The sequence below is a fragment of the Phyllostomus hastatus genome, unplaced genomic scaffold (genome assembly GCF_019186645.2).
Source record: "Phyllostomus hastatus isolate PE091 unplaced genomic scaffold, TTU_PhHast_1.1 phas_contig_283, whole genome shotgun sequence".
Taxonomy (NCBI): domain Eukaryota; kingdom Metazoa; phylum Chordata; class Mammalia; order Chiroptera; family Phyllostomidae; genus Phyllostomus; species Phyllostomus hastatus.
This window is the reverse complement of record NW_025333833.1, coordinates 10,991,009-11,017,244: the sequence shown is the minus strand read 5'-3', so window position 1 is coordinate 11,017,244 and position 26,236 is coordinate 10,991,009. Positions and strand designations below refer to the sequence as shown.

At 49.3% G+C, this 26,236-nt stretch overlaps 1 protein-coding gene across 2 annotated transcripts in view; it reads left to right on the top strand.

The window, feature by feature from the left end:
- The first annotated feature begins 20,116 nt into the window (after positions 1-20,116).
- RGS8 (regulator of G protein signaling 8) overlaps positions 20,117-26,236 on the top strand; it is a 38,644-nt gene continuing 32,524 nt past the window's right edge. The window contains exon 1 of one of the 2 annotated variants that reach the window (XM_045838670.1): positions 20,117-20,294. The gene's annotated coding sequence lies outside the window, so the exon portion shown is untranslated. The remainder of the gene's footprint in view (positions 20,295-26,236) is intronic. The other variant, XM_045838668.1, reaches the window with a different exon arrangement.

Below are 26,236 nucleotides of genomic sequence, written 5' to 3'. Positions count from 1 at the left end.
CGAGGCGGGGAAAAGTGTTCCATAATTGTGAGCACTGTGTTAGGGAGTGCACATCTGGCCTCGATTAATGAAATGAAATTCTCCACTAGGAACTTCACATGTATGTGTTTTCCACCGACGAGCTTCTGACCCCATAAACGTCAAACTTCACTTCTCTACTACCCATGCGCTCCAGTGTCGCTCACCTTATGCCAGAATTTGAACTCTGGTCCTGCATCTTTGTGTTGTGAAGCTCAGTGGCCCACCCACTGGGTGACAGGAGCACTCCTGCAGCCCATTCCTGCACCCGGAAGGCTAGAAACAACTTTGCACGTGTGAAATGACCGAGAGACACACAGAAAAGCACGGGCTAAGTGTCACCTGGCTTGACGTCCCATTTTGCAGATCCTTAAAATGCCCTTTCCCTGGGAAAGAATCGCTCTATTTTCTTTGGCATTTTTGCCTCCAGAATGTTATAAGCATAGGGCTGCCAGGTGGCCATTTCTGTCTCTCTACAAAGAAATCCTGCCAGAGAATGAAGCATATCCAAGAAAAGTAGAATTAAATTAAGTATTTCATGACAGAGAGAGATTCATTTCTGATGACATCCCTAAATTCACTCGCAACTGTAACCAAATTTAGTTTTTCTGTGACGTGAGCCAAGACATTCTCCCTTCCCTGTTTTGGCTTCACAGAACTTGAATTGTGTGTCTTTTTCTGCCTTTTTCACTGTTGCACCTTTAACTGCTAGAAACTGGCACATGGTGGGCACTAAATAAATACTTCTTGAATGAATGAATGAATGAATCGGGTTTCTGTCACTTTAAACCAAAGAAAGCCTTACTAAATCAGAAGAATTAAAACATTAATTATAATCCAGGTAGAATTTAAGTGCTGCCGACCTGATGTTGGAGGCAGGTTATTGATAAGCATAAGGTTCAAATGGAGAGGGAGTGTGCTCTGGATATATTAGAAGCAAAGGCTGGAGGAAGGCATGCACTGGGCATGCTCAGAACTCGTGAGGGCAGTGGTCCTCTTGGGTAGTGAGTTCCTGATGGAGGGCTGGGGGATGATGCTGAGAAGGCAGGGCTAGCCCATCTCAGGGTATGATCAGGTGGAGAACTTGGAAGTTATTTTGTAGCTGGTGGGGAATCAACAGATGACTTTTGAGTAGAGAACTGAGCTTTCATCCCTTCCATGGATAGTTTCATTTTAATGGAAAACCCAAAGCTTTCACCTAAAAGGATATACTTACTTAGAAAGAATTTGAGATCATGAAGCAGGTTAGTAAAAATTTTTTTTGTGAAAGGACTTGCAGCAGTTCTTTCAAATCATACCACGCAGAGCACTGCTCTTTTATGACTAAGTCATTTCCCTGAGATAATTTAGGGTTAAGTTCAGTCATTTCTCAAAAAGCTATTTGCAACTTTTCGTATTCTGAAGTTAAGAAAATATGAAGGCCCACAGAGAGATAAAGGAAAGAAAAACAAGAAAAGTGAAGAAAAGGCCCGTTTTATCATGTGGAAAAATTTTTAAATGATGAAGAAAGTATTTAAGTTTTCAGTAGTGATAAAAATGATCAGATGATTTAAAAGAGAAACATCTGAAGAAGCAGAAATTGCATAAACAGCTCAAAACCCAATTATGCTCAGTTTGATCAGAGCTGATCTAAAGCAGTGATGCTGATCTTATCCCCCTTCCCAGTAACTGGGGTGAGCACAGGCATTCGGTTAGTCTTCCTCTGGAATACGATGGGGCGGGGGACAGTGATAAAGCTTCCTTTGCTACCTTAAATAGGTGCATACGAATTACTGTCTTCTTTGCAAGATGCTGTTTGTTATGTATGTGCCACCTGGGGCTTTTACTGCCGCTTTGAAACCATGAGGGATATGTCTTCTAAGGATGGCAGAGCAGCAGAGCGGAAAGGTAGAAACTACCCGCGTCTTTGCTGACGCTGCTGAGAGGCTGAGTTAACCAACCCTCCAGACTTCCTCTAATGTGCTCTGTGAAAATTATGGATATTTAAGCCACTTTCAGTGGGGTTTTCTTATTTGCAGCTAAAAGCAAACTCACTGATATTCCCACCTAACAGTTTTCTCTTGTGTCAGCCAATGCTCTTGGGAATGTAGAAAGATTACAGTGCACTAAAAATGTGCGTTTTCACCACAGTAACTACTTATTTTCATTTTCTCTAAATTATTTATATTGACTTAGTTTTGTTGGTGATGAGGGAGCAAAGCATCGCTCCTGCTTTCCTTTAGACTCTGAGTGAGCCGAGACGTCAAACACCTGGATGATGAGACACTCACTCATATGCGTGCAATGATCTGGATGTTAGGTTTTGAAAATGAAACACTTGAGACACAGAGCAATGCTTTCCCTTTTCAGCTGTAGAAAAGCATTATAGAGAAACCACTCTGAAGCGAAAGCAGGAAGAAAGGATTTACATGAGAAATCGGATCTCCCAACAGCATCCCTGGCCAGCTGTCCTGCCTATATATAGCAAGTAACTCATTTGTTCAATCACTCAAAATCTGCCTTGTGCAAGTCATGGTGTTGTAGGGTTGCAATTACGACTTCATATACATTAAATATCACTTCATAGACTTAAAGACAGCCTTCACCTTCCGGGAGCACACAGTGACATGGTGGAGGTCGAGAAGGCATTAGTGGGGGCATGAGAAAGGGAGCTTCTTGCCATCCACTCATCCAGCACGCATTCACAGCGGGGACCAGTTATGGTCCCTATTCTTGCAGAGCTTAGAGTCTAAAGAGAAAGGCATCAATGTCTGGACGCAAGAATAAGTACACAGCTATCAATGCAGATACTGCGATGAAAAAAGAGTCCCGTGCTGCAGAGAGAGCAACTGGGGCAATGTAACTTACTTCGGTGGGGGAGGGTCAGGCAAGGACTGTCGGGGGATGAGACATTAAATGGAGATCCAAAGGGTGAGCGTGATTAAGTTTGGACACGGAAGTGGGGGGAAGGTTAGGAAAGCCCTCTTACAGGCTGCGGCACAGAGCCGGACTTCAGAAGTCAGAGCTGGGTGGTGGGAACTTCCAGCTCTGTGCGCGTGGAGAAGACCGTGAGGAACGCAGGGGCCCCTGGCAGCACGGGTTCCAACTGCGTGGGTCCACGTGCACGGAAACTGTTTCAGTAAATATCATCCATGTGTTTTCTCTTCCTTATGATTTTCTTAATCACACTTTCTTTTCTCTAGCTTACCAGATACCGTGTATAACACATACGATGTACTAAATACGTGTTAATTGTCTATTTGCGTTCCTGGTAAGGCTCCCTGTCAACAATAGGTAATCAGTTAAGTTTGGGGGGGGAGTCAAAAGTTATACCTGGGTTTTCAACTGTATGGGGGGGTCGGTGCCCCTAGCCCCTATGTGGTTCAAGGGTCAACTGTATAGCAAAATGAGAACAGGATATGATCTCTGAGTAATGGGATTATGTATACTTTTTCCTGTTTCTGTTTTTCTTTCTTTGCTATGTTTTCTCTACACTTTTGTAATAAAATAGTTTACTTTAAAAGGTCGTCGTAAAAGGAAAGAGCGTTTTCAAACAGGCAATGATGAGGTCGAGTTGAGGGGGGGTTGGTCAGGAGAGGTGGGGCAACCAGGAATATTTAAATGACTGTTAGTTACTCATAGCTTCTCGCACCTGCAGCACATGCCGTGGGGTGGGGAGAGCGGGCCACGGCAGTGGGGGGTGGGGGAGAGCGGGGAGACAGAAAGTGGGCAGGAGGCCGGTGGGGTGGGACAGTGTCAGGAAGAGTTTCAAGCCCATCCTGCAGACAGTGGAGTCGGGCGATCGGATCTGTTTTTAGAGGCGCCCCCTGGGTGACGGTGGGAGATATGTGGGACACCGCAGTCATCCAGATGAGCAATGGGGGTGGGGGCGGGGCAAGGAACCTTTTGTTTTTTTTAAAGCAACACATTCAGTGGAGGGACCTGAGGTTTATTCTCTGCTATTCTCCATGACTTCTTGTGAATTTGGCAATTCTTCCTTTTAAAAATAGACTTGATTTATTTTTAGAGAGAGGGTATGGGAGGGAGATAGAGAGGAAGAGAAATGTCAATGTGTTCAGGTTCCCACCTTCTGGGGACCTGGCCTGCAACCCAGGCAAGTGCCCTAACTGGGAATCAAACCGGCAACCTTTTGGTTCACAGGCTGGCACCCAATCCACTGAGCCACAGCAGCCAGGGCTAAATTTGGCAGTGCTTGCCTGGATAGACCAATGCGGCTGAGTTAACTGATTCAAGAGTTAGCTTCCAATGACTAATTTGACCTGCCTGACGTTAAATAACTAGGTGGGTGAAATTCTTTGCATCTCAGTGTGCTGCAACCCAGTCTGGTTTAACCATGGTCTCCGCCATGGGTCCCGCATGGATCCTAAGAGGACAAGACCGCCTGTCCTTTTTTGACCTCAGTGAGAGATCGGAGAGAGGGACTGTCTGTAGGATGACTGGTCGATTTCCTCAGACGCAAGTACTGCTGAAATATAAACTATCATTATTGTTTGCTCTGATACCAACTTTCTGTGCGGGTTTTAATTTTGTCTGCTCTTTTCAAACCACATTTGAGGTCTCCATGGCTACAACAGAAGAACAGAAGGAAAAAAAATGCTTCTGTGTTGGAATATTCTAAATGGTGTTGTTTATTATAAAATGTGGATATTTTAAAGGATGCCCATATTTTAAAAAGGTATAAAAGTAGCTGTTCAGATGGTGTTCCAAGCCAAGGACATTTTTCTGTTCTAGCCACGGGTGACATGGGAACATACTGAAAAGATGTATCAATAAGGACTCCAGAGGCAGACTAAAAAGGTAGCTGGATTTCCTGGTAGAATTCAGATACAGCTTGATAAATGTTTGCTAGGGAAGGGTCTGGGGTCTCTGCAACCTGAGTCATGAGGTCAAGTGCGACCATGGGTTGACATCCAAGTAGCTGTATAAGTTTACATTCTGAACTCCTGAGTGAAACCTTTAGGAAAAGCTATCACATATTCACGGGTCTTTTATGGGTGTGTGAATTCGTGGTTTGGACATAGTGACAAGTCAGCACCTTTTGCAAGAGGCAATAAATGTATTTGAGGCTTTGCGCTTGGATTTATTTCCAGCTGTACCACTTACTATCTGTATGACCTTGGACAAGTCCCTCAATACCGCAGACTTAAATTTCCTTGCCTGTTAAAGGGGAGTAACGCAGCCCACCCAGCAGGCTTGTTGCAGGGGAATCAATAAGATAACACGTATAAAGTACCTGGCATTTAATAAGCTCTTCACTTTAACTGTTACCCTTAATGGTGTTATGTCTTCGACTGCAGAGAGCTACGCGTGCAGCTACACAAGAATTCTGATTTCTGAACATCACACAGATGGTGGTGGAAACAAAGGAGGAAGACAAGGACTGACCTGTGGGGAGCCTGAGTTAGGGTTTCCCGGTGCTCAGGCGGCTGAGTTCCCAGGCCCCGGGCAGCTCTGGAGGCTTTGGGAACTTAACCAACATTGGGGCCACCATATTCCTGGTGTCTCTGCCAAGGCCAAGTGCTCTGCAGACAGAGGATAGGGCGATGCCAGGCTGTGGGCACGTCACTTAGCTAGACAGTCCCACAGCTTCGGGGCGGGGCCAGTGCTGGCGGACCCCTGTCTTGATATTTATCACTGGTGTATGTCCCCAGCCGCTTCCCAGGCCTCCTTTCCTCCCTCCTGGGTCTTGTCCTAGTCAGGTGTTCTGCTTCCAGTCAGGTACCCAGACAGTGTCCTATTTTGGTCCTCAGTCTAAGGAGAGCAAACCTCTGCAAAGGTAAAGTATTTGCTGACAAGGTGGGACTCGTGTCACTTCAAAGAGGACTCTCAGAAACCGGAAGAATGACATTTTAATGGCGGAATAATGAGCAATAAGTTGATGTATAGGGTCGATCAGGGGGTCTCTGTCCGGCATTTATGATCAGAATATATCATGGTGCAGTGGTCACACTTTCTGCTTAGGAGGTTTTGCTGAAAATAGTGTATGAGTGGAGCTGATTCACCCCCACGGGGCTGCCCGGAACACCTTGTCTGTGTCAGCATCCCCAGGTCTGGTGTTTCTCCGGACCCCGCCTTTCCTGGGACCTGAGCGTGCGGTTTTTTTTTTTGTCTCGAGTCTGGGAGCGGTCTTGGTGGCTAGGTTGTCCAGAGTTGAATTCTCTTGCCTGCAACCAAGAGCTGTAGGTGTTTCACATTTATGTGACCGAAGACTCTAAGGCATAGGTGATTTTTATTATTCCTATTCTAAAGATGAGGATCTGAGGCAAAAAAAAAAAATAATGTTAAGTTTGCCTGAGTTCACAAAGCAAGTCAGAGGCAGTGGTGAGATTTCAAACAACTTGTTGACAATAGTTTGTAACTAGGTGTCTTTCTCTTAAAGACCTGGCACGGACAGCTTGTCAGAACTTCAAGTCCCATCGAGACAGGGGCGTGTCTCTGAGATGCAGTGCTGTCCAGTGGCAGTGTTCCCGGCATGTCGCCTGGTCTGTGCTTGCCAGCCTGTGGCCCTCTGGGGTCACTGACAGTTCACCACGAGCTCAGGAGACTCAGTTCCTGGGTTCTTTTTTTTTTAATACTAAATGGAGCCACTTTTAAAAAAAGATTTTATTTATTTATTTTTAGAGAGGGAAGGGAGGGAGAAAGAGAGAGAGAGAGACATCAATGTGTGGTTGCCTCTCACGTGGCTCCCACTGGGGACGTGGCCTGCAACCCAGGCATGTGCCCTGACTGGGAATCGAACCTGCGATGCTTTGGTTCACAGCCTGCGCTGCGATCAATCCACTGAGCTACGCCAGCCAGGTAGTTCCTGGGTTCTAAAGACGATTAGATGTGAGGGGCCACATTGATGTGCAGACCACACTTAGAGAGAGGAAGGTCACCGTCTTCAGCGGGCTCTGAGGAGTTTGAGCCCAAGTCAGAAGAGTATGTGTGTGTGTGTATGTGAGAGAGAGTATACTTCGCAGATCAGATTCTTGAGTCTTCTGAGTCTTTTCCCTCATAAATGCTACTTATGCCTGGCCTTTGGTGAGTGAACTAGGTGAGGGTGGAAATGATGAGACCCTAAGTTTTCCCACCGAGGAGTAAAAGTGGAGAAAAAGAGAAAGGTAGACATAAAACTGGAGAAAAAGAGAAAGGTAGACAATGTCCCGGAAAGGATAAAAACCTCTACATACACACAGAAGCGCGTCTGCGGAAGAAAGAGGAAAATCAGAACAAAGAAGAGCTGGGAAAACCAAAGAAAGAAAGGAAGAGAAGAACAAGGTGTGTGGAAAACAAGCAAAGGCACTCCAGGTAGACCACTCTTTCTAGTCAAAGTTGGCGGCATCCTGCGTGGCGATTCTCCCCCCCTGCCCCCCCGCCCTGCCTGATCTTTGCCTGCGCAGGGCTGCTGTGCGTCAGTGAGCAGATGCTGGGAGTGGCAGTGCCTCCCTGGATGTTCAGAGGTCGCCACCTCAGGCCTGTGGTCAGAGAGCAGGTGGTCTCCTGCTGACACCCAGCTCTGGAGCTGGGGGTGAGAGCTGGTGGTAGCTCTGAGGCCTGTTTCCCACTGAGGCTCAGACTTAACCCCCAGACTTTGCAGCCTGTGGTTCTTAGCAGGGTCCCAGGCCTCGGTGCAGAAAGACACACAATCAGCCTCTGTCTGGAGCCGACCAGGTGGCTGGAGCGATGGAGTTGGGCTAAGACACACAGGGCTAAAATTATCCTGTCCTTGTTTCTGCAGCTGAGAGACACATACTGTGAGAGTCATGGGTATTATGCTGTCAGGCCACGGACCGCTTCAAACCCCTGTCTGAGCCATAATTTCCCCTCGGGGTGGGGGCCAGGCACGCCTCCGTAGAGAGGGCTGCTTTTCAGCACGGGGCGGACAGTGGCCGTGAGCCAGGTGTGTCTGTCTCCCCTTCACGGCTCCCCTTGAAGGACACCGTGGAGCCCAGGCCAGGGTCTCCTTTCCACTACAACCTGGGAGGTAGAATGGGCACAGATTCTTTTGTCAGGCCCCATTGTTCAGGAAAAGGCTGGAGGGGAAGACACAGAGTGGCAAGCAGACCGTTCATAGCTGTTTCCAGCCAGCTCTGCTGCCCAAGGGTAGCTGCTGCTGAGCCTGTCCATGAAGCATTTGGAGTCAGGCTGCCTTGGCTGAATTCCAGCCGCACTGCCTATAAGCTGTGTGTCCTGGGCTAACCTTGCTAAGCCTCAGTTTTATCGTAAGACAGGGATAAATTCACCTCGTGGGTGGTTGGGATGGTCAACAGCTTAGCAGCATGCTGGCATACAGAAGGTGTTTAATACATGTTATTTATCGATGATGATGGTGACCAGATAGTTGTCTTAGGTGCTTCTGCCCTTGGGCTTGTCTTTGCCACAGCATGGAAATCGTCTGGTCCCATAATAGGGGTTATTAGGGTGATCCTTCTGGTGAGGCGGGGTGGGGGGAGGGGAGGGCAGGAAAAGGGGGAAGGATGGCTTGACAAGTATTAAAATCAAATCCTTTTTGTTAAAGATATTTATTTATTTATTTTTAGAGAGAGAGGAAAGGAGGGAGAAAGAGAGGGAGAGAAACATCGATCGGGTGCCTTTCATACGAGCCCTGAGTGGGGACTGAACCTGCATCCCAGGCATGTGCCCTGCTGGGAATAGAACTAGTGACCTTTTGCTCTGCAGGATGACACCCAACCAACAGAGCCACCCCGGTCAGGGATAAAATCAAATCCTTGACGCTCTGGGCACACCCTGTCTGGTTTCAGACTTGGATTTAGACTCGTAAGTTCAAAGCCAAGCTCAAACGGCCAGTGTTCTTAGAAAGTTGGCTCAAACCACAGTTGATTCAGTGTTCTTAGTGGGCAGGAGGCCACGGGCCAGCTCTGAGCTATGCAGAGTAGAAAAGGTTGCTTTGCCTCTTCAGCCTCCTCCGTCGCAGCCCCTTTGACAGGAGTCGTACCATGATGGCATGTGGGGTCTTCACGATCTCTTCTTGCTCGTATCAACACAATGCTTTTGTATCAACACCTGGTTCTAGAAAAAGTTCTGAAACACATTCACACAGAGAGGTACATCACTGACAGCTCTTCAGGGGAATTTGGATTTTGATATGCAATTACACATTTCTACATTCCTTGTAAGAGTGCAGAGGCATTCTGGGGGAACCTACTTAGGGGGTTAATTCTCTCTTCTGTAGCTCAGCGCTAGCAGGCGGTGTGATTAGCACCAGCTGGACAGGGGAGCCAAGTCGTGGCCCTGATTTACAAGATGTATTTCTGAAAAGCTTCTCAGTGACACTAGGGCACTGAATCCCATTTCCCTTCTCCCTGACTTTCTCCTAACATATTTCAGTTATAGGAGAAGCTATTCAAGCATGTAGATGCTTTTCCCTCGCTGAGTCAGGGGGACGAGAGGTATTGTTTGCTTGTATACGATGCAGATTTTTACTTTTTCCTGAGTATTGATTCAGTGAATATTATGGGGTCATTTTTTTCAGGCTTTCTGCTTCATGCTTTTCACCCACATCAATGCTTTTGTTCTGGATAGGATAGCCTTTTATTTTTTTTAAACTGTGACACAGGGTAAGAGCCTACATAATGTATGTGTCCTTTCACATAAGAATACTCACCCTTCCTATGTGTAAAAAACGTTGTTTGACCCCTGAAACTGAGCCCATCGATTTCAGAGGCCACTCGCAGCCAGGAGGCCAGGACTCCTGTCTGCACCTGGCTCGCACAGGCACAACTGGTGCGTGTGCTGGGAGAGCCTCTGACGATGGTGCAGAGAATGGCCGGGCTGGCCCTCGGGGAGCCTGGCTGGAGGTGCCTTTGAGAGCTCCTCACTCATCCTTAATGCGGAGCCACCCTCTGTCCCAACAATATGTCAAGGATGTCTTGGGTTCGAGATAGCCTCCCAGGAGTGGGGTGCTGACAGTGAGTCTGGGAGTCACACCCAGCAAGGGACAGACACATTATCCATATCACCAGTTCTTCTCGTCGTAATGGAAATGGCACAGAGAGAGAGAGAGTGGGCAGGAACTCGTTTTTGTGGGAGAATCTGGCTGAAGGGTTAGCTCCAAGGAGCTGCAATTTTGTCCCACCTTGCATATGGGTCCAAGACGGTCCCCGTCCCTTTCCCTGTTTTCCCAAGCCGGTGCCTGTTTCTTCTGTGCACGGCTGCACTGGGGAAGGCGCCTGCCCTGCGGGGGGGGGTGGGGGTGGGGGGTGGGTGGGGGGTGGGACACAGGTGCCAGGCACAGGGGTAAACACAGAAAGGCAGGCTGGGACGGGCTTTCCCGGGAATGGCTTAACTGAGGACAATGTGCAACATCCCCATGTGCTTCCTCAGTGATGAAGTCATCAGTAAATTCAGACATGCAGTCCCAAGAGGGAACCTGTCCAGTCCATTATCCTGAATGCTCGTGTACCCTGGGAGATGATCCTTCTGCTATCATGTACAGGGTGAGAATGTTGTACTTTATACAAGCAGAGAGACATAGAAAATTGTGGTATGGTTACTGGGGGGGATCACTATTTACCTGAGTCCTATTAGATCAAAAGCCACTGGGGCCCAGTGGACATTTGGGTTAGAAACAATGCTATTTAGGCTCACATTAAAAGCTATCGTGAAATCTCAACTGTGTATAGGTGACGTCTTTAGTTTCTTCCTAAGAAGATGGCACATTTCTCCAGGGCAGAGACTGTACCTCACTCCTGCTGTCCGTCTCCTGAACACCAAGTGCCGCACTCCAACGTTTCTAGCCGTTCACTCAATCTTTGTTCAGTGAGGGGTTTACCTCCCACAGACTGTCGTCTCAAGCCAGCTTCTCCCGACACCCAGCCCACTCCGAGAACTCCTCCCTGACTTCCCAGGCAATGGGTGCCGCGAAACGGCAAACAAAATATAATTAGGAAGGTAAACCTACTTTGAAAAAATGCCCACATATAAACAAAGAATCATGCCGAATCATCTGTGGTTGTTATCCACAGCCCCGTGCTGGCCCAATTTTTATAGATAATCAGGTTATAGTTGATACTTGTTCTCTCTTTCCACTTTATTTTTAAAAATGAAATTTTTTATCTATTTATTTTCAGAGAGAGGGGAAGGGAAGGGAAGGAGAAAGAGAGGCAGAGAAACATCAACGTGAGAGAGAAACTGCCTCCTGCACGTGCCCCAGCCGGGGACCAAACACGCAACCCAGACGTGTGCCCTGACCGGGAACCAAACTGGTGACCCTTCGCTTTGTGGAATGACCAACCAACCAAGCCACACCAGCCACGGCATTTTTTCTTAATTAAAAAAAACCCTTCACATACAGTTTGCATTCAAAATTATTTTGTGCTAGTTTCAGGTGTACAGCATAGCGGCTAGACAATTATACATTCTGCAGAGTGTTCTTCCCTGCCATATTCCCGATACTCACTTCGCGCCATGCATAGTTATTGCGATGTTATTGACCGTATTCCCTATGCTGTACTTTACATCCCCGCGATGATTCTGTAACCACCGATCTGTGCTTCTCAACCAATTCCCAACCCCAGGTTGGAATGGAGGGAAAAGGCGGGAGGGTGCTGTGAGCATGAATTAGGAGAAATAAGGAGAATTAGGAGAAATAAAACCCCAGGAGTTGCAGTGAGCTGAAGACACCAAAGAGCAAAAGGAATAGCATTTTTCTTAGCTGAAGTCCATGCAAATTCACCTGTAGGCCACCCCTCCACAAGCTCTAATCCTTTTTGCTCTCTCATGGGGCTTAGGGGCGGGGTGTGAGCTCCCCGAGAGACTAGAGCAGGCATTCACCTTCTCCTCTGGAGAGGACACGACTTCCCCTGGCCCCGGGGAACAGTTCTGGTTTACAGCTTTCTCCACCTCATGCAAGAACACCTGGCACAGAAATTTGGGTTGCAGGAGAAGGCACCCCTCCTCCTTCGGAGGGCAGCAGCAGCAAGGAGCTTGCAGAGGTCGAAGCCTGGAGGGTAAGGAATCTGCCAAATGTAGGTCAGGGCTGATTCGAAACTGTATACTCAGGCTGGACCAGGCGGAACCCGTCTGTCTTGTCCAGCATCGCGGAGTGCACGGCACGTGAAAGGTACTCGGACGGACGGGTGAGTCGGTGAGGACGTGAATGAATGTGATGGAACAGAGTGCCCCCGCCCTTTTGTCGTGGCTTACACATTCCAGTGGCCCGTTGCACTCCCCTTTCAAGGAGCTGACTTATTAGCCCATGTACTTGCAGCGAGGGTACTGTGGTCTAAGTATGATAGGCAGGCACCCATTTGGTGTAAATCAAGGGACAAAAGTTTTTACGCTCCTCAAAATATCAGGTCATCGCCCGGTGAGCCATGCCTTTGAGCTGGTCTGGAATTCCCATCATCAGTATCATTTAAGGGTTAAACAACCAAGTTGAAGGATTGGGTTTCTTTAGGAAGTCCCAGACAATGTAAATATTTCACTAAGGTTTGGACCTTTAGTCCTCTCCCAGGTTGGCTGTTTGATCCTTTCCTGGCCCTTATATGAGATACAAGGCAAGTGCTTTAAGGAACACAGACTCTCCAGCAGTGACAGAGGAAAGATCCGAGCATAGATGGCGGCTCCAGACTTCAGCTCAAAGGCTGCCTGGCCCTCCCAAGAAGATGTCTCTGCCTATTTGGATAGAGGGTGCTGCTTCCCAATTTCACCCAGGCCTTGCTCTGCCCCAGCTGGAAGTCAAGGTCCTTTGTAAGTAGTGTTCAGTGCTCCAGGCTGCTGGGTATGACCGATGCTTCTCAAGAGTAACCTTAAGGCCAACCCTGTGACCTTAGCCCCTCCCAGGAGCAGCCACTCCCCCTGATGCCAGCGCTGCAGGTACCTCCTTTATGGTCCACTTTGAGAGGCAAAAGGTCGCATTTGTCCCAGAGGAAGACTGGACATGAACATGGCCCAAGAACAGTGGTAGCTCTGATCTGCCTTTTTCTCTGAGTCTGACATCTTGCTGCCAGGTGACAGCTCTTAAAATGCTGCTGTTATGACGATGTCACAATCCCCCGCAAAGACATCCAATGGTTGTCTATTGTTCATCAGCCGAAACTACTGAAACTCCCACTGTTCCACTCTGTGCCCTGAATTTCACGTTTGCCTCAGTTGGGACAGAGGGAAAGAAGAGGCCCAAATGTCATGTTGGATACATTTAACAGGTTTGCAAGAAAACACGAGAAACACATTGGGTAAATTTATGTGACAATTTTAAAATAATGAGTCACAATATATGTAATTATTTAATCAAATTAAGAAGCTTGGAAGGAGTATCCGACTGGCCTTGGAAACACTTGAATATGGATCCCAGTTCTGCCGTATCGTTCACAATAAATTCTTAACTAATTTGCTTTCCTCTGGTGACTCAGTTTCCTCAAAGGTATTTAGCCCCCTGGATGGGTGAAGTGATCAAATTAGATGATTACGGAAGAGTCCTTTCAAATACTAAAATTTAAATTCAAAGCACTTTCAAATACAAAATTTCATCAGTTAACAAAAATGTGAAGATTGCATTAATTTTTAAGCCAAGTGCTATTTCAGTTTTTTTTGGTACTTAATAAAATGAGAAATCTAATTAAAACTGTTCAGTCTTCCTGAGATGCCTATGACCTCCAGCAATGCTGCTTCACACAGACTGTGGAAATGAGACGTGGGAGACCCATCCTGCACGTACATTCTGCAGGCGGCGGCAGCCCAAAGGGAGCCCGGGGTCTCCACTGCACTATTACGGTGGACCGGCACTTCCTGCCTCTTGAAAGAGAAGCCAAGAAGAGAGATGCTCTGGCTACATTTTAGGGGAGGGAGGCTAAGGGGTCAGAGACCTGTGCACTCATTAAAATCCACAGGGACGAAGTAACCCAATCAGCTGCAGAGTGTATGTGGGGGATGTTTGGGGGGTCAGGTTGGGGTGAATGGTTACACTTGCTTTCTTCCATTTTTCAGGGCAAATGGCTTCAGCTGCTGCCCAGAAACAGCCAGGTCATCAAAGCCTTTGAGAGTAGCTTTGAAAATGTGTCAGCCAATCACTGGGCAGCACCGGCCTGACAGCTGAGGGCACTGCCCCCTCCCCTCTCTGGAGCAGAGCTTTGGGAAGCACAGATGGAGGCCTTTCTCCCCTTGGCTGGCTCGCTGGGCACATCAATGTGCTCTCAGGACTCAGACGCTGAGACCAAGGCGGATTCTTCCTGTGTTTTTGCCCTTAGCCCAAAGCCCCAGAAGCAGTCTGCAAGCCCCACTGAGGTCTCCTCCGTGGTGTGTGAGGGGCCGGATCTCCCCCAGGGCAGGCACCCTGCGAGGGTTTGCTCCCCTGTTCAATTTGCCTCTGAGTCTTCTCGTGTGTCATCAATCAAGCAGCTGAACCGAGACGGCACTGCTGGGGCACGTTCCTTTCAGTCCCGAGGGCTCCCCCTCTGCAGCTCCCAGACCTTTCGGCTCCTGGAATAGAGACATCCGGCCTTCCCGGACTAGGAAGGCCCCGAGGCTGCAGCCCATTCATTGTAGGCCACTCGAGGGACTTTCCCTGTGTCCCCGTGGCAGTCCCCAGGGTTCTGCGAGTCCCCTCGGATTTCTAAGGCGCCTGCAGCCACACAGTTGACTTTGCGGAGCCTCCCACAGGAATCTGTAGGGGGGGTTCTGAGGCCACAGCCATCTGACATGCATCTCTCCTGTTTCGTAAAATATTTTCCACTTTCCCTGTGGCGTGCGCCTATTCCCAGAGGCTGAGAGTTGGAAAAATTCTCAGGCCGGCTTTTCCTGGCCCCCTTTCCGGGAAACCTGGGTCTCCTTGCTAACCTTGGCTCTCTGGGTCCTGGGAGGAGCTGAGGTGTGCAGAAGTCCACCACCTCCCTCTACCCCATCCCCTGCCACACACGCTGGGAAAGCTCCTCCTTTGGTTTCTAAATATGGAGACTTGCCGAGAAACACCCTTTCAGCCATAGATAGCTGCAATCCCCCATGGAATGAATAAAGCGAAGGAGGGCCTGTCTCTATCCTGCCGCAAAAACCCTCCGGCCCGGGGACAGAGGAGCCCGGGGTGGTAAGAGAACAGCAGGAGGAGAGGCTGCTTTTAAGATAAAAATTGAATGAGAATGTGCAAATTATAACTCCCTCTATGCCATAACCTGTCTTCTGCCTTAAGCTTTTCAGGATCCTGAAAAATAGTCTGTCCATGGAAATAAATAGTGCTTTGTGTCTCTCGGGGTTCTCAGGCGTTCTGGATATACGGAACTCCGCATTCATTACAGAACCGTGTGCACGGCTGCTCTGAGCCCTCTTGTTCTCGTTTCTGCAGCAAGTTCTGTGCTTCTGAAGCCCGCATTATTTCCGCGTTCGACAAAGTAACGATAATTTCCGCGTTCGACAAAGTAACGATAAGCATCTACCTCCAGCTGGGACGACTCCGCCCTTTTCTTATTCAGGACTGGTGAAATTTTGAACGCTGGAAAATGAGTTTGCTCAGTTGCAAATCTACCCTCACCTAAATAATGCTGCTGCTTTTTTTTCCGCCCACAAAAAAAAGGGAACGTCTTGGTGAAAGGTATACATGGCTTTAATCTTGGGAGAAAAATAATTATACATCAGGGAGGGATGTAGGTTTCTCCCAGGACTTTGCGGGATTATTCTTGGGCTTTTCAGAGAGAAGGAATTACTGTAAGTGTACAAGGATCAAGTCATTTATTTTACAAGTATGTAAACGAAGGCGCAGCAGGCTTAAGTCATTTGCCTAAGGTCCCACGGTTTTCAATGGTGGCGCCGGGATTCAAACCAGCAGTTCTGGCTCCAAGCCTGTCCTCTTAAGGCTTATGACCAACACAGTAAACAACCACCATGACACAAACAAAAAGAAACAGACAAGCAAATGACCAGATGACGCCGGCTCCTCGTGGAACGGCCATCAGACCGGCCTGTTGGTAGATGTTGCACTACTTTCGCTGCTTCCTTCTCTTATTTTATATTTTCCCCCGTTGTCTTGTCCAGAGGGTAGCAGGAGGAGGCTGAGAGAGGCAGCGCAGCTCCCTTCACTTTCCGTCACCATCCCTCAGTCCGTAAGTGTCGAGTGAAGAGAACGATTTTTTCTGCGCCGTCCTCCTCAGTGTTACCTCCCATCCCTTGAATCAGTGCATTATCACATGAAATGTTTTGGACACTCTAGCAGTTCTCATGACCTCGCTCTTCTCTTCAGATTGAACCACTTTAAAAAGCACTCCATTGGCATGTTGGCAAGGAAGAGTGGTGGCCCTCGACAGCACTTTCTTGGTTATAAGAATCTATCAGTTGCAAGATTGTATTTAAAACAGCTTTGTGCCCTGGCTGGCATAGCTCAGTGGATTGAGCGCGGGCTGTGAACCAAAGTGTCGCGGGCTCGATTACCAGTCAGGGCACATGCCTGGCTTGCAGGCCACGCCCCCAGCAACCGCACACTGATGTTTCTCTCTCTCTCTCTTTGTCCCTCCCTACCCTCTCTAAAAATAAGTAAATAAAATCTTAAAAAAAACAAAACAGCTTTGTTTTTTCAGGGGCACTTGAAGGACGGGAGCGATCACCTTACCACATTATAGGTACATGCTGATTGGAAGACATCTTGGCTACAGAAATGCTGGAATGGGAGAAAAAAATGTGCTGTAGAATAAAAAATGTGGTATTTTATTTGTCTTTCAACCAGGAATGAGCCTTGTTAAGGTAGCGTTCTGTGAGGGTTCATCTTTCATGGTCTGCGCTCTCTGGGTATCAGAATTTTGATTACAGTTGTCAGCTGGAGTTCAGCCTGGTTTGGATATCTATTTTTAACAATAGCTGAAGGGTTGCCTTTTTTTTCCCAAGATAAGAGAAAGATTACTTAAGACTAAGGGAACTGGCTCGTGGAAGGAGTCTGAGCTTTTCTTGTTGGGAAGGGGCTGGCTGTAGGTGCGGCCTCGAGTGGAGACCCTTACCTGAAACAGAAGGGTTGGACGTGTCAGAAAGCCGAGCTGGGACTGAGATCACCGGGGCATGTGGAGAGATTCAAACTCTAGAAATAAAGTTAGACCTAGGGGTTTAGAATACAGTAGACTAGGTGTGGGGCAACAGCAGTCGCAAACCAAGAGGGCCTTAGAAGGTCATTGTTGAGAAAGGCTTCGGGATGTTTACAGGCTACCTTCATAAGTAACTGGTGGGTTCTTAAATTGGATGAGTTTTGGCAGATGGACAGAGGCAGAGTAACAAGAATGAAAACTAAAGAAATGCAAATGGTTTTGTTTCTAGCCATGGTGTTCTTAGCACAGTGCCTGGCCCCTAGGAGGTGCTAAATAAATGTAAGTTGATTAGATTCCTAAATGGTCTCATTTGCCCTTTCGACAAATTTTACACGGAGCACTACACATGGGTGCCGGTGCTATTAAGTAGGTAAACGTGGGCGCCCAGTTCTGTGGAATTCGCCATCTACCCGGCACAGAGTGTGTGTAAACGGCCTGCTAAACCTTTGTCTAAGCATGTGAACGCGTACACCACACTGCGGCGTGCTCTGCTCTCTCCCTGCCATTCCGTCGTCTCTGAATACTGGGCGTGGACTAGGTCACGCTCTTCCATCCGGGCAGGAGCTTCTTCATTCTTTCATTTGCTTCTGAATGTATCGTCTCTCGACCACTTCAGTCGGAAGTTGGAAGTCCGCCACCATCTTTTCAGTCACCACCCCCATTGGCTTCTCCGAGGTGTTCGACTCTTGCTTCTCAAAAGCCCATCTCCCTGGCTCCCGTGGCATCTCACTGCTCTGGTTTCCCTGCCCTCTCATTCCGATCCTCTTTCTCGACGCCTCCTCTACAAGCAGTCACTTCTCAGGGTTCTGCCCTCAGCCCCTCTCTCCCTGCCGTCCTTGGGTGCTTCACCTCCTGTGGTCTCTTATCCAAGCAGGGAGCTTCCAGCTCTCCACCTCTTTGGTAAGATCTAATGCTATCTTTCCATCTTCTCTTTATCCGTTGCCCCGGGATATGAACAGAGCTCAACCAATCCCAACCCAGACACACTGTAGTGTTTCTTTTACTGGCTCACGCCTGCTCTACCTCCTAGGTCCCCTAGCCTTTGAAGCCAGTTTTCAAAGGTGAGATTATAGAGTCATTCTCAACTTCTTCTCATCTTTCCCCATTCTGAACTCCTCCCCGCCCACCCATCCCTCCCATCAAATCAAGTCCAGCTGGCTCGGCCTTCCCAAGTCTGTCTTTTGTTCTTCCTTCTCAGGTTTGTTGCCTTCCTTTGGCCCTCATCTGCTCTCACCTAGGGACTTACAATAACTTGATTGCCTGTACCTTCCTCCAATACCTGTCTGTTCTTCTCCAAACACAGATCGGATCATGAAAATGACTTGCCTGACACTCCTCCACTTAAAGTTTCTCACCATCTGGTCGCAAGGTCCCCCTACATTATCTCCTCCGCTCTGTCCTTCTGTGACACCAGACTTTCTGCTCCAGTCTCCCTGGAAAAGCTCTCACTGCTTTAGATTCTGTGCCTTTGCTAGGGCCGTTTTGCAGCCTTGAATCTGCTCTCCTCTAACTCCACTTTTCAAAACCCACAGGTAACCTTCAACGGGCAGGTGAGCGGAGGCCACCTCGGAAAGGACGTCCCTGAATTCTTAGGCGGACTGCCTCTCTGCTCTCCCCTGCATTCCTAGGACATTCTTTGAGTCCTTAGGTCATGGATGCATTCATCAGAGTCACTTGCGTAAGCCTCTTCTTCTCTGGGTCCCCTGAGACATGAACAAGGCATCCCAGGCATCTTCGTGCCTCCCACAGCACCCAGTGGGCTCCAGTGACCGTTTGCTGAATGGATCCGATGTCGCTGAACTGCTGCAGTGTCCTACGCAGTGGTGACATGATGATGGCAAACGTCTCCAGAGGCAGCGTCCCAAGTGGAGCAGCCGGTCCCCGAGGAGTCCTCTGGGTCAGCAGTGGAGAGACCTCGGGAGACGGGCATGAAAGAAGAGGACCAGCTTGTTGCGGGAAAGCACGATTCCCTAGAAGTCTGTCGCAATCTGCTTCTCTGTCCCTCTGCATCCTGTCCCTCCCTCCCTCCCAAGAAGGCCCTTATTTGAGATCTCTTTTCCCCTCATTAACTGTGCTTGTTGAGTGTTCCCCAGCTGTGGCTTCCTTTGGTCTTTGCCAGCTTCCACTGTTTGTTTGTTTATTCCTCTTGTCGGTCTTTTTCCTTGGCTGTGGTTGTAAACAGAGCCCAAGACAGTCGGCTCCGAGGCCTGAGGCCTGTGCGGTGATCCTGCCCCGCCGCATGTGGCTGGCAGGTCTCGGAGACTCTGGAATCCAACGTGAAGGGTTACCCCTTGCGCCCAAAAGCTGCTCCAGGCATGGGCCCAAGCTCTTGACCATCCAAATGAAACTATACAGACAGAAGCATCACATGACACACTCCATCCCCTCCTGGCCCCCTCTTCCTCCCATAACTGCCCCCCCACCCCCGCCCCTGATCTCAGGTGAGCAGATGGCAGAGCGGGTACTCAGGCTTGCCCACAACAGACTGACAAGTAACACGAAACATTTTCTGCCTTATACTTTTTCATGCCTAATTTTTTTTCTCCTGTTTGAGAAAGTTGGAACTGTGCTTGATCTAAACTACCTACCCATTCCAAATTTCTGAGCCCGAGGGGCCTTGCTTGTTGGTTGTGGAAGGGGAGAGACAGCCCTGAAGGCAGGTCAGGAGGATGTGGCTTTGTCCCTTCCCTTCCCTTCCCTATACCACCCCACAGAGCAGGGGCCTCCAGCCGGGGCTGTGTTTGAGCCAAAGCATCACCCTCTCCCCGCCACCCCTCACCCCCATGCCAATTACCTGTTTCATCTCCTTCCCCACTGTGCAAGCCAGGGGATCGCCTCCTTCCCCCACCTCCACCCTCTGTCACCCTTCGGCACCCTGCCACTCCTGGAATTCTCCACAGTGGCTGTCCCCTCGCCCTCTCAGTGAGGGACCTGTCCGCAGAGAAGCCATACAGGCAGTGCCATCCTGCTGGAGTCCAGGGTCTTCCCTGGACTCTGCCTGGCAGTGCGCATCATCTGTCACAGTGCCCCCTCCCCTCCCGCCGCCTCCCCTCCCCCTTCCCTGCTGCTCACTCTTTCCCTGTTCATGAGATGCAAAGCCGGAGCTGAGCAGTGGGTTGCAGCCGCTCTGCTGGAGGCGCCAGGCGCTGTGGCCGTCCCTCCACCAGCTTCTCCCTCCAGGAGGTGGCTGACTCTGTCACTCCTGGCTTCACCGAGCCATGCCCAGCTGGGGCCGGCACCAGCCACACCTTCCCAGCTGCACTGCCCACCGCCAGACAGGTAAGCTCCTTCCAGCAGGGCCTGAGTGGAGTGGCCTGAACTGGCTGTTCTGAGCCAGAGTCCTGCTGGGAGGTACAGGACACCTCAAGGCAGGAGAGGCACTGTCCTTCTGTCCTGGCCCTCATTCATTCTCTAACAGAGCTCCTCGGAGCAGAGCGGGGCAGGCAGGCGCCCCTGCCAGGAGCAGGGGTGCAGGAGTACGGCCATTCTCCCCTCTTCCTGGGGGCTGGCTGCTCATGTCCCTTTTGGTTCTCCCTCCTCCACGACCCCAATGCTCCAGGTCCCCTGACCCGTGCTTTCCGGTCCAAAGGGATGCTGTTTCTCCCCTCAGGGGCGTCCAGGGGCTCTGCAGATAGCATGGGCTGATGGCTGGACTATGATGCTGTCTCTCTGAGTTTCTTTCACGTCTTACTCTGCTGCTGTTTTAAGCGGGTCGCTGGCACGGCTGTCTGGCCGCACAGCTGCATGGTTCCCAGTCAGCGTGCAGGTCTCCGGTGTTGCTGGTGACTCAACGCTGGTGACACATTCTGATGCAGAGGGGCTCATGACCACAATGGCATTAACCCAAAATTGGAGGTCACCAATTTCTTTTTTTTCAGCTTTATTGAGGTATAATTAGAAAAATTGTAATATGTTTAAAGCATGCAACCTGATGACTCAATATATGCATACATGGTGAAAAGACTCCCACAGTGCCATTAATTAATGCTTCCATTGGCAGGCCACCAATTCTTTTAAACAATTTTTTCCCAAATTTTTATCATTACAAACAATGCTGATATAACAACAGAATTGAAATTTTACTCACATTCTGGATGGATTCTTTAGACATATTTTTAGAACTAGACTTGCTGGGACCAGGCTTTTTTACATTGGTGTAATTGACATGCAACATTATATTACTTGCAGGTGTTCAACATCATAATGTGACATATTGCAACATGATCAGCACAATAAGTCTAGTTAGCATCCATCACCACACACAGCTATACATTTTCAGGGGGAGGTCACCCCTTCCTAGGCAGTCAGTCGAGGGCCGGCCCGTTGTCACCTGCAGGAGGTGAGGCGTCCCCAGCATGAGCTGTGAAGACAGAGACTTCTGGGGGTGGGGGGGAGGGGGCAGCTCTCCTCCGTGTCAGGGCCGCCCAGCGTCAGTCCACTGTTCCACCACAGGCTGCAAAGCTGGCTCTCCGCCCTCGTAGGTCCTGATCTTGGGGTGCTTTCAATCTAATGAAATGAGAAAGAAAGCCTTCCTCATTCTGCAACTTGGGTTATTTTTGGATTGTTTGTTTCTGTGGATTAGGAAAACTGGAGGGTTTCCTTGGAAGACGGGGGGCGGGGGGGTGCTGGAAGGGAGGGGAGTGAGGTAACTGCTATCACGAGATCCGATGCACGCTCGGGCGAAGCTCCGAGCTCTACACGTGGACGTGGTACTGGGCCGAGCGGCAACCCCACGAGCCCTCAGTCAGCCTGGCGAACTCGTGCCTCGCAGCCACTTGCCGTCTGCCCCGTCCTTAGAGCAGGTTTGCTGGGAGAGGTCAACGGGCGGGCTGAGTGGGGTTAGAGTGTGCAGTGTGGTCTGCAGTCCACTGTGGCCAGGCACGTGTAAACTGCTCTGGGGCCCAGGTCCTTTTGGCATAAAAACAAAACAAACACCAAAAAAAGAAACCAGTTTCACCCAGCGCCTAACACAACAAGGAATCAGAACTCCCTCACAGTCTTTGTCCAGTTGAATTGCACCTGCTATTGAAGCCACGGCCTGTCTCCCATGAGTCAGTGAACTCTGACCCGAAGAGCAGGGTGCTCTGCCACAACGCCGATCCACAAAGGCCGGGGACTCCCAGGGGACTGGTGAGAGCGTGGACGTGGGCCTCAGTGATGAGTCAGCGGCAGCCACTGAATACGCTGAGTTAGACGAGGTTGGCAACGCCCCGGTGGTCCTGGGGTCCAGTCTCCCTAGGGCCATTAGCTGGATAACCCTGGGCCCTTCACTCAGGACCCATGAACAACGTTGGTTTTGTAATCCGTCAGACGGGCACACTGCAAGTACCCAGCTTACCTCCAGCGGTTTTCGTGAGCATCAGTTGAAAGGGATGCTGATAGCTCCCGGTTACCAAGATGTGCCGGGCCCTTGCTTTCCTACGTTGTGCTGGTTAATCCTCCCCCCTTTCTGGAACCAGCTGAGGCCCAAGGAGGTAAAGAAACTTGATCAAATTCAGCATTTTGATTTTGTAGGTAGCGACTGTGCTATACACGTTAGTCTTGTGTAAAATGACTTCATGGCTTAGAATTTTCGTTCTGTCCTAAACGCAGACTCTCTGTTTTGTGCTTACTTATGTTCTCTTTGTCCACACACGTGCATCTCCAGAGATGCAGGAAATGCTCCTTGCTCCCCCCTCCTTGCTTTGGGGATTAGGATATCCCTCACTGTCCAAGAAGCACTAGCATTCTCAGGAGTGTGCTCTGTCTGGAATTTCCCCCGGAAGCTTTTGAATTTTTCAATAAAAGGTTCCAGAAAGAAGAGGGTCTCCGAAAAGCTGAATGGCTTAAGGGAGATTCCTGCCAGGGCTTTGTCTCTCAAGGAAAAGTGTCGGAATTTGCTCAGCATCTTTGTGCATGAGAGTGCACCCACACAGCCCCGGGCCCTCCTCCCGCCCCCGCCTCCAGCGCAGGCATTCGTGTGCACCCTGCAGAGCCCGACAGCAAGGTGTCTCATTTCCCAGAGGGCTGGGTGAGGGGAGGAGCAGATCCCGGTGGGAGGGCTGCCCCTTGGAGGCCAGGTCTTCACTCCACTATTTCCTGCCTCTGTTGCCTGGGACCATCGCTGGGTCCCAGGGCTGTGGAGCTGCCCTTTTTGCGTGACTCTAGGTGGCTGGCTGGAATGGAGCAGAAAGGGAGGACACAAAAGCCATTGGCTAAAGTCATTAAAAATGGAGGGTTAGAAAGAGCTTATTGTATATGGGGGAGGGAGGGGGTGGTGTGCGGAAGCTGCCCTCTGTCCACAGCTGTAGACCCCGGTGGTTAATGGGAAAGCCTTTGTTCCCGCCTGCGAAGGGGAAGACGTTGATAAGCAGCACCCTGGCTCCGAGAGATAGGAGGACAGGGCCCATTGTGGCGGGCCTTGACCTTGCCTCTCAGCCCCATTGCTTTGAAAACCAGGTCTCACGGCCTCTCCGTCTCTGACCCTGCTGCCCCTTTCTCCGCAGCTTCTCCCCATCACACCGGTTTGGTGCTGGGCCTCTTTCTTCTATGACTCTGATGCTAAAAATGTGACTTCGGGTTTCTACAAGGCTGAATAATTTAATACAGTCCACGTTGGCTTATTATCTCAATGAGTCCCTACAGTAATACAAGCAGTTGGCATCGCCTTAGTAATTTCGATTTCAGAGATAAGAAAGGAAGGTCTCAAGCCAAGATGGCCCAGCCATGAAGGGGCAGAGCTGGAGTTCAAAGCCTGGTCACCTGACCGTGGAGCCTGGGCTGTGTCTGTGGCTCTGTGCTGCCTCTTCCGGTCAGCATCCTGCACCAAGCCTGGTCTCACTCACCTGCCTGCTGGCTAGTTCAGCTAAGTTCAACAAGCATTTATTGAGAATCTTCTTGGTGCTGGGGACTGCGCTAAATGTTGGAGATAGGGAAATGAAAAATATGTCTTTTATTTATGTGCTGTACATAGGTAATGTAATGTACCTGTGCCAAGTACATTGTTTGGCACATCGGAGATACTTAAATGCTGGCTGAATGGATGAACAAATATCCTTTCTTACCCTTGATGAACTTGGAGCCCGGTTAGGGGAAGAGAGCTGCAGGCACCTTATCATGCCGGGCAGAGAGGTGGAGAAGTACGCCTGGGAGCGCTGGGCACTTACAGAACCCGGATGTGCAGGGGTGCTGCTTGGAGGAAGTGGCGCTGAAGTGCAGCTTGAAGGTGACTGGGCACGAGGAACGGCAGAAATGAGGCGCAGAAACACGGAGCCCTTGATGTGTGTTCAAGATTGCAAACAACGTGGCATTGTTGGAGCATGAAATGCAAACCAGGGGAGTGGTGGGTAATGCTCAAGGTGGGCAGGACCCAGGTCTTGGGGCATTTATGTCCCAGGATTTTTACTAAAGCTCGAACTTTATCCTTAGGCTAAGGGGGCTGATAGCTTGGGATAGAAGGGAACATAGTCACATTTGTGATTTAAGCCGGTGATTATGGCTGCAGAATGGAGCTGAATTTAAGGAGATAGGCTGGATCACATTGACTAAAGATCACAAAGATGCGAGCCAGGGACCACGAACAAGGACATGAATGGGAACGGTGGTAATGAGAATGGAGAGGAGAAGACGGATGGGAAAACTGTGAAGGACACTTAATCAATAGGACTTGGTGATTGGTTGACTATAGGAGAGTGGAGAAAAGGAGTCATCTCTAATTGCTTCCCGCTTTCTTCTGGCTTGAGTTACTCAGTGGATGGTGGTACCAGAAGCTGAGACCAGGCATTCTAGAGGAAGTTGAGATTTGTATTTGCATATGTGTCTGTGTGTGGGGGGAGTCAATATAATAGGTCAGGAAAAGGAGGGGATATGACGTGGTCAATTTTCAGGTATATTGCATTTGTTACACCTGTGGGATATCTGAGGGGTATCTCCAGCCACCACAGGCTATAAGAATCTATGTGATTGAGAGAGGGGTCAGAATTAGAGGAAAATATTTAGAAAGGGTTAGTATACTCAGTGTAGTTAGGACCACAGGCAAGGATGAGATTGCCCAAGGAGCATTAAGAAGAGAAGAGCAGGAAACCAAGGCTAGATGGGGTGGGTAGAGGAGGAGGGGCCAGTGGAGGAAACTGAAGGGGAGGGCAGTTGGGAACATATAAGGCCAAGAAGGTCAAGGGTGTAGAGATGTCAAAAATGAATGGTCACCCTGGCAAATGCAGCGAAGAGGTCCACGAGGACAAGGACCGTTGAGGTCCACCATTCAGCCACTGGACCTCACAATATGGAGGTCATTGTTTCAAGGGTGTTAGAGGGATGGAAGCCAAACTGTGAAGGAATGAGGAGGCGCTAGGAAGTGGGGAAACAAATTCTTCCAGGTAGCTTTGCTGACAAAAGGAGGATACCCAAGGGAAATGTTTTTAATGAGTTGTTTTTGTTTGTAGGTATCAAATAACATGGGAGAAGAGAATAAAGACAGAGGAAAGAGTACCTGGTCACATTGCTCAGTTGGTTAGTGTTATCCCAATATGCCAAGGTTGTGGGTTCAATCCCCAGTCAAGGTACATACAACAATCAATCAATGAATGCATAAATAAGTGGAACAACAAATCAGTGTTTCTCTCTCTCCCCCTCTCCTTCTCTCCCTTTCTCTATGTCTCAAATCAATATATAAAAATTTTTTTAAAAAGAGGGAAAAGTTGATAAAGCAGAGGAAGTGGGAAAGGATGGGTTCACGGACACAGGAGAGAGGATTCACCTGGAGTAGACACACCTGAGAAGGAAGGAAGCACGTGTGTACACGTGGATGGGTTTGTAGGGGACAAGACAAGGAAACAGGTTGAAGTATTTCATACCCAAGGCGGGGTCCACCTTGGCAGTCCGGGAGATCAGGCTGTGGGTGTGTGGAGGATTGTATGTGCTCCACGGGGCCTGTCTTTTTCTACAACCTGCTTCCTGCCCATCAAGTGCTTTCACAGAAGCCAGCTGGCCATTGGGGAGCTGATTTGTAGAACCGAGTTCACTGTTTAAGGCTAAGGTGACAGTAGGAATGGAGAGGGTTGTGCAGGTAAGCAGGCAAGTCATCATTTGTATCATCATCCAAGGCTGACTTATTGCCCTGGATTCTGGGTGTGTAGATGGGCAGCTCACCTGTGGGGAAAAAAAAGATGTCTCTGGATTCTGCCCTGCGAGCTCTGGGCGTGAGTCCTGGCTGTGCCTTTAGGAACCATGACCTTAGGCAAAGT